The sequence below is a fragment of the Acomys russatus genome, chromosome 21 (assembly GCF_903995435.1).
Source record: "Acomys russatus chromosome 21, mAcoRus1.1, whole genome shotgun sequence".
NCBI classification, from domain to species: Eukaryota; Metazoa; Chordata; class Mammalia; order Rodentia; family Muridae; genus Acomys; species Acomys russatus.
The window spans coordinates 5,325,057-5,333,700 of NC_067157.1; positions in this window are offsets into that span (position 1 = coordinate 5,325,057).

The window sequence follows — 8,644 nt, forward strand, 5'->3', positions numbered from 1 at the left end:
CAACCTCTAAGTATTAGTAGGCCAACGAATCCTTCCTCGATCCTTCCTCCCTGCTTTTGTGGGTAGAGCAGCACATTTTGAAGATCCTCCACCCATCACACTCTCCAGGACCTAAGAGGAGATGTGCTCACTGGATCTCCCAGTGGCCACGCACTTGCCAGGATGAAGATGAAATCAGAGGACTTTCTTTAACAAGTGCTTGGTACTCTCAACAGTTAGCAGTCGGATTCATTTTTCCACAGTTTACTTTATAACCTCATTGCCAGGGATGACTAGATTCCTACCTCCATATTGAAGCAGTTTCCCAGACATGCAGATGTCAATCTATGTAACGATTTTCTCTTAGAGTGAAATCTTTATTTAATTAATTCTGCTGGGGAAATAGAGTTATTTTAGGTGTCAGCTGTCCCTTTCTGGCAGCCACAAGCTATAGGAGAATACAGAGCCCCTGAGAGGCCTAGTGCTGATGGCAAATGGGGAGACAATAGAATTTCATTAATCTAAAGCAATAGTGGCAATTCTATTTAAAACAAAGTAGAGCTTTCCCTTAACCCTCAGTGTAGCCCCAGTCAAATTACAAAATATCCTGAAATCAAATTAATTTTAAAACAAAACGAGATACAAGCAAAATATATTCCTAATAATGAATTCAATACATATGTCAAAATCTACATGCCTGAAGAGTCAGAGAAAACATAGTCTCTGGTTTTTAAAGACTACATAATGGTTGTGTATTGCCAACAATAGTCCCCTCAGAGGGACTGACTTTAAGATGGTCCTGATGAAACTAGCTAAGGTGACATAAAGAGGCTGCACAGGGATGGGGCTGAGCAGTCCTTCCGTACTGTGAAGTCAACATACAGCTGAGAAATTTGGCTCTGTATTCAGGGTTTGTAATGATGCTAGGAGCTGCTGCAGCCATCCTCAACAGTGGAGAGAAAGGACAAGGTGAAAGGCCCCTTCTCTCTGAGGAAGGCAGACTACAAAGCTGCGAAAATCTGCACTCTTGACGTCTTTATTGAACTGCTTGCTTGTCTGACCTTGAAACCACTTTATCTCAGGCCTTCCACTTATGTGCGATAATAAACATTATTCTTTGAGCTATTTTGTTACCAAAAATTTTTACTTGCTGCAGAAAGCATCTTATCTGATAAAGCAGCCAAGGTTCTTCACTCCCTGTCTTCCCATTATACTACTTTTCTGGAGGAAAAAAAATGACCTAAACAATGTAAAAGAAATGAAAGTACAAGTTAAACCAAAGAGAACAATCCCACACCTTTACTTACTGGCTAAAGGCAATAACTATGCTTGTCCTTGTGACAGTCTATGAGAAGACAGAATGTCTCTTTTCCGTATCTATAGTAAGTATCCATTCACAGAATGCATCCACAGTGCACAGGACCATGTGGTGATGAAGAACATGGATCTTCATTTGAGGAGTTCATGATTTGGCCATGGGTCTGCCCCTCTCTGGTAACATGAATAAAAAAACAGCAAAATCTCTGGAGGTCTTCAGCTTCAGCACTTCCTTCTCTGCGTTAGCAGTGTATGGTAAGAAAATTTGCTCCCTGACCCAACACTCAACACCAAATAACAACACTTCAAAAATATTGGCTGAAAAAAAAGAATATGTAGATATATATCACGCAAAGACCAATATTACAAAGACATAATAGCCTAGATTTTCAATCTATTAAAAATTAACAACCCATAACGCACAACTACATTTTTCTTAGTGTTATTTCTTTTAAGAATTAAGTAGATAAACTTTAGCTTTTCCCTCGAAAGAAAAAGATTAGTACTATAGCTTGAATCTGGGTAGTGAAGTACCTGCTCTCCAACACACAATGCTATTGAGAGCTGGTGGAGGCCTTTGCAGGTAGCACCTGGTGGGAGGCCTTGGGGCACTCAGGTATAGCATCTGAGTGAAGTGGGAGCCCTAGCCCCTTCCAGGTTCTCTTTGTCTCCTAGCAGTCATGAGGTAAGCGCCTTACTCACCGAAGTGCCTCCTTTCATGATGTATCATCTGAAAATGATGGGGTTCCACCAATCACAGAACCCTCCCAACCTGTAAGTCAAAATGACATCTTCCCCTGTTAGGTTGACTACCACAGGAAGTGATTTTCGTTTTCTAACAGCTATTTATGGTAAGGTGGGCATATTCTCTCCAATATCTCTTTACCTTGCTTTTTCTCCCTGCTTCCCTTTCCTGGCTGTCATCTTTGTCCTGCTAGACAGTTCCACACCTACCTTCATATTTATGCATAAATGATTTTACATAAATATATAGCATCTAAGACCAAAAATGAAAGCATACAATGTTAGTGTCTCTGAGACTGGCTTAATTTGCTAATTATACTCATCTATTGTCCTGCAAGCAACACAACCTCATTCTTCTTTACAGCTAAAAAAAAGTTCGTGTGTGTGTGTGTGTGTGTGTGTGTGTAAAATCTCACATTTTACTATTTATTTCTCTGTCATTCTGCATCCCAATTGCTTTCATAATGTAGCTATTACGATAGTGCTGAAATATACACTGATGTGCATTTTTTTTTTTTTTTTGGCATTTAAGAAGCTTTTAATATCGTAAAGATTCTTTGACAACAGACAGGTTAACTCCTGGCAATACCCAGCCTACCTCAAGAAGATGATGAGCATCAAAGAGCATCTCCTTATGGAGATGGTTTCCAATGTGGCAAACAAGCCACTGGGCAAAACATCCTCATTTCTGTCACAGACAGAATTCTGCCTAAAATTGGGCAAGCTTGGATGCAGGCAGAGTCGAAAACCAAACTCTGCCAAGACAGGGTAAGCAAGTCTTCAATAGTTTCTGCCTCACAAATATGTCTGTCAGCTATATTGAGACAGAAGGCTGAAGATCATGCTCCAAAGTTATAGAGAGTTTTGGCAAACTGTCTCTATCATTTTTTTCCTTCTCATTTTGGAAGCTGCTAACCTGTACTTTTGTTCACTCAAGTCATTAAGTTTCAATCCTTCTCAAGTCTCTGATGGGGTTGAAGACCAAATAGTTGTGGTGTGGTTTTTTTTTTTTTTTTTTTTTTTTTTTTTTTTTTTTTTTTTTTTTTTTTTTTTTCCACTGTGAAGTTTATCAATCATACATTTAATTTTTTTAATTTTTTATTATTAATTTATTCTTGTTACATCTCAATGGTTATCCCATCCCTTGTGTAGTTGTGGTGTGTTAATGTGCATATTTTCCCAAAGGTAAACAAGATTGTATAATAGATGTTCTTTCACACTAATTTCTATAGATACTGGACTGGTTTGCATTCCCACCAATAGTATACAAGGGTTTCCTTTGTCAACATCCTCAACAGAAGTTATTGTCCTTTCTTTTCTTAATGACTGACCTTCTGCCTGAGATGAGGTGTTGCTTTTGCTATCACAAACAGTTAAACAAGGACCACTCAGATAACTGTGTACTGGCTTTATTTACAGGTTATGCAATTAATGGAAATAATTTATAGTGCATCTGAAACCTGTTACATAAAAACTTAATTTAGTATGTGAAAACTGTAAGATAGACTATGTAGCTTTATCTAAACACACAAATTAAGGCACCTGAGTTCTAATCCACTCAGAGGTTAAACGAGAGGTTCCTTTAAAACTCACTGGATAGCCTTTGGTTGCCTCTCAAAACAAGGCTAAAAATTGTGAAGCCAAATTAATTTTGTTTAAATCAGAAATAACACAAATGAATTTCTAACAATGCACCTGTAAAAAACTAATGAACTGGATAGTCAGAAAAAAAAATCCCTTTGTAAGTGATAAAGACTACACCAAGGTTATAGGCTGACAACAATAAAAATGTATGTGAAAGCAGGTAGAAGCAATTTTTATAGCTTGATTAAATACTTTTAGTTTAATTTAATTGTTTTGCTTCAATAATCTCTTAACTCATTCCACAAACATGTACATAACACTTGTCAGATTCCAGTCCACACAGTGAGTGTCCAGGCAGTACAAGTGAATGAAATACAGTTCCATCTCAAGACATCATAGCCTAGGAGGTAGATACAAACTTTAACAAGAATATGCTCATGCTGCTGGAGAAGGTGCTTGGGGTGATGGATTTGAATATTCAACAGGACAGTATTTCCATTCCACCAATAATGACACCAAAATAATTGCTCTTATTAGTGATTATATCTCTGATAGGAAAATGAACACTAATGAATGAACTAGGTAATTAATTCCTGGGTCATTCGCAAGCACCTGGTGCCTGAGTCTACGGTGGTCATACCAAAACCACGAAGCAAGTGTCTCACATCTTGCAGTACCTGGTTTGGTGTCTTTCTTAAAACAAACAGTTGGCGAGGCTTGAAGGACGACGGGGAGACATTCAAACAGCAGGTAGCAAGGACAAATTCTGTCTGCACAAAGGCTCTGTCATCTTTTTACTCCTCTTACTAAACAATGCCCTTGTTACATTAATTTCTTCATTTTTTTTTTAATTGAAAAACTACACCAGTCTTCCAGAGTTGCCAGGAAAATGAAACAAACTGACATGAATTTTTCTGGCAAATAGCAGGCTCTCAAAAAATGTCACTGTAAAAAAAAAATGTCACTGTCTTTTTGTTTGTCCTTATTTCTCTTTATTGCCATTCTTTGAACATGAAAGAGATTTTTCAGTTAACATATACAGAAGAAAATGTAACTCGGAGTGAATATATGAGCCTGCTTTAGTTACTGCTAATGTCTCACACCAAATATATTAATTAAAGGTAGATTTATTTTCCATTCCATATTTACTTTAATTATGACTTTGAAAATTATTTTGGAAATAAGGCAAAATTATTTTGTTGAAGAAAATCATTGCACGTAGACATGGGACTAACAGTTTTCTTACCAGAATAAACATCTTTTTATAGAACTTAAGCTGATTTTTCCATAGCTCTAAACCTAAGGATGAATATTAATTACAGAAAATCTTATTAAGTGACTGCCATGCCTATGGAATGCTAAACCTGAAGCCATTTTACCCTCCTCGTAGACTACTGGCACAGGCTGAGAAGCTAACAGAAGTGAGAGTGAGAGTATGTATATGCAGCTGCTCTCTCATCCTTCGGGTCCACTGCCGTTAAGATGTACTGTTATGGAATTCCTGCTCCATGAGGCTACCCCGAATCCCAGAAGACGATGGGAATAATCCATCAATGGAGGGAATGTATACATACACACACACACACACACACACACACACACTCACATGGACATGGACACACACATGCAGATAGTCACATACATAAACACACATATACACTCAATCAGTGACCTTGGCTAACAGTATTAGCTTTCTAAATATATTTTTCTATTCTTACTGGGTTCAGTTTTTTTATTTATTCTTTGAAAAACTTATACACCATACATGTATATTGATACACACACACACACACACACACACACACACACACACACACACACATATATATATATATATATATATATATAATTTATGATACAATGTATCATGATCTGATCCACCCCTACTGCCTCTCTTGAACTCACCGAGGCCCTCTTGTTAGAAATAAAGACTAATCTTGATGTCACACAAAGAAACAGAAGCATAAAGCAAAAGCATTCCAGCAAGGCAGGTCTATTTCTTAAAAAGAATGCTCTGAGACCCAAAGCACGATAGTAAGCACCCTTGGACAGGCAGTTCACTTGGTTTTCAGCTAACATACGTTATGTGTCTTTTTCCCTATTGGCTGAAGTCTGATCTCACAGTCCCTTGTGAGTGCCTTGTCTGAAAAAAAGACTCTGTGCAAGGGAAAGGAAAGAAAGCAGCGAGGAGCCACTCAAGTCTTAATTTCTGGGAAGGCAGCTGGGATTTCGTAAAGTTTTACCTGATAAGGGGGATTAAAACGATTGTAGAAAGGTTTTTCAATGTCGGGAGGGGGGGGGGAGTTAAATGATTTACATTCCTTGTTGAAAGCAAAAGTTTTACAGCTTGACAGAAAACACTAATATTTAATGCTTCTTACATATCCCATTTTCATGCCAATTTCATGTCTTCATTTCCTTATTAAGTCACTGTGTCCAGTTAGTGCCCATGGGTGTTTGATCACCATATGACCACCCCCCAAAAGATGATGCTCCATTCTCCAGCAGCCGTCAAGTGCCAATAGCTTCTCATCGTCCAGTGGGGTCTCAAGAGTTCCTCCCGACTTCAGGCTGGAATTTTTAACTGCCTTGATCTTACACAGGTCTTAAGAAGTGTAACAACTGTGAGTGTATGTATGTAGCAACCATGCCACGACCAGGGCACACTATTTTGAAACACGCATCCACATCCTCTAGCTCTTAGGTTCTTTTTACCTTCCCTCTAAAATGTCCCTCAAGCATGGGGGTGGATATAGATACATATATTGGTAAAAAAATATACAAGGATATGATATCAAGTTTTGTAACTGGTTCCCTTAATAATAAAGGTCAAGAAGTTCCATCATAAATTTGGAGTACAGCAATGCCAGTGATACAATTCAGTCTGAGGCAGAAGACCTGAGAACAGAGGACCGTTGGTTTTTGGTTTTGTTTGGTTTTGTTTTCTTGCTTTTCTGTCCCAGCTCTCAGTGGACTGGCCACTAACACTGAGAAGACTAGACTCCATCTTCTTAGCTCAGTCTACTGACGCACATGTTAATGTATTCTGGACACCCCTCAGACAAACTCAGACATGGTTTACCAGTTATCTGTGAATCCCTTTGCAGCATCAATATGTTATAAAATAACCATCACATCTATTTTCCTAGCAAATCTCACTTTGTGAGTCTGTTTCCTTGAACTCTATAAAACAATACTGTCTAAGGAGCCTGCCATGTGCCTGGAGTTGGCAAGTTTGACTAAACACAGATAACTTACAAACACCATTAAAGTCCATTGACATTTTTGTGGCAAGACTTTCCAGATAGAAGAAGCTGTGTGCTGATTTGAGTTCTGGTATTTATTCTTTACTTCTTGGACCATTTGAGTAGAATTCCACCCCATCTATCCACCTTCTACCCTGCTAACTTCTTGAATTATTCACATTTTTGTCTCTGCAGCTAGACTGTAAACTCTTTATGGACAAGAATTTCCATATCCTCTGGTCCACTACAGTCATTACAATCCAATTAGAATCAGCCAGTGGGATGAATATCATTTACCAGTCATGCAGGACATCTTCAGGTCATCTCTAGTGCACAAAGTGCAAGTAGTGAAAAAGGACAACCAAGTTAAAAGGCATCTTAGCATCTTAGAGTAAAACCTTCAAGGGACCTTTACATGGAATCTCTTAAAATTGAAAAACCACTGTCTCTGGATTCCTCTGACAGCTGTATGGCAGCCAGTGTCATTCTTTGATGTCTTTTAAAGAAAAACATGTTTTATCCAAGCCAATGATTGATCTCTGCACATTAGGTCTCTCTCTCTCTCTCCTCCCCTCTCTCTCTCTTTCTCTCATCTCTCTCCTCTCTCTCTCTCTCTCTCTCTCTCCCCCCTCCCTCTCTCTCTCTTCCGCTCTCCCTCTCTCCCTCCAGCTCTCTCGCTCGACCTCTCAAAAATCCTACTCTCCCCTCATCTCCTCTCCCCTGCCCCGATCTCTCTCTCGCTCCTCCTCTCCCTCTCGCTCTCTCTCTCCTCTCCGCTCCCTCATGTCCTCCTCTCCTCTCCTCTTCCGTTCCCTCTCTCTCCCCCCCCCCCTCTCCCCTCCCTCCTCCGATCTCCCTCTCCGGCCCCTCTCCCCGCTCTCTCGCACTCTCCCTCTCTCTCGGCCCTTCCCTCCTCCTCCTCTCCCTCTCCCTCTCGCTCTTCTCTTCCCTCCACGCCCTCTCCTCTCTCTCGCTTCCCTCTCTCACCCCCCGACTCTCCGCTCTCTCTCTCTCAATCCCAGCCATCTCGCTCCTCCCGCCCTCCCATCTCCCTCCGCCCCCTCCCTCTCTCTCCCGCCTCTCTATCTCCCGCCTCTCCCTCCCAACGCTCCTCTCTATCTCTTCCCTCCTCCCTTCTTCTCTCTCTCTCCTCTCTCCCTCCCTATCCCTCCTCCTCCTCTCTTCTCTCTCCCTCCCTCCCCCCTCTCTCTCTCCCTCCCTCTCTCTCTCTCTCTCCCTCCCCTCCCCCCTCTCTCTCTCTGTGTGTGTGTGTGTAAAACTACCATATGACATACACCATCTCACCTGAATTTCAATTAGCTCCTCAATCCACCTCTTAAGTAATGCTGCTCTTCCAAGGGATTCTAGAACAGCCCTGTGCATTTCCACTTGTGCTCTTTTCATCAGGAGATCTACTAGGATTTAGAAAACAAAGATAAGTAGATCACATTATTTAGATCCAGTCTAGCTATAAACAGGTCATGGTGATATAATGTAATAATTCTTACAAAAAATGTGTGCAATGTGCTGAGCCTGGGAGAAAGCTGTCTACAGGACCCACTACCTTGGAGGGGCTCTGAGAAACAGATGGGTGTGAGTCACTCAGAGAACAGAGACCAGGAATAAACATCATGACCAAAGCCACGGGCTCAGAGAAGGGCATCTGTGGTACAGAAATGTAAAACAGTTCATGTTAACCAAAGGAGAGGTGGTAGTCAGTAAACATGGGACAGGAGACAGATGCAGGCGCTTTGTTGCCCTAAGATTAGGCTTAG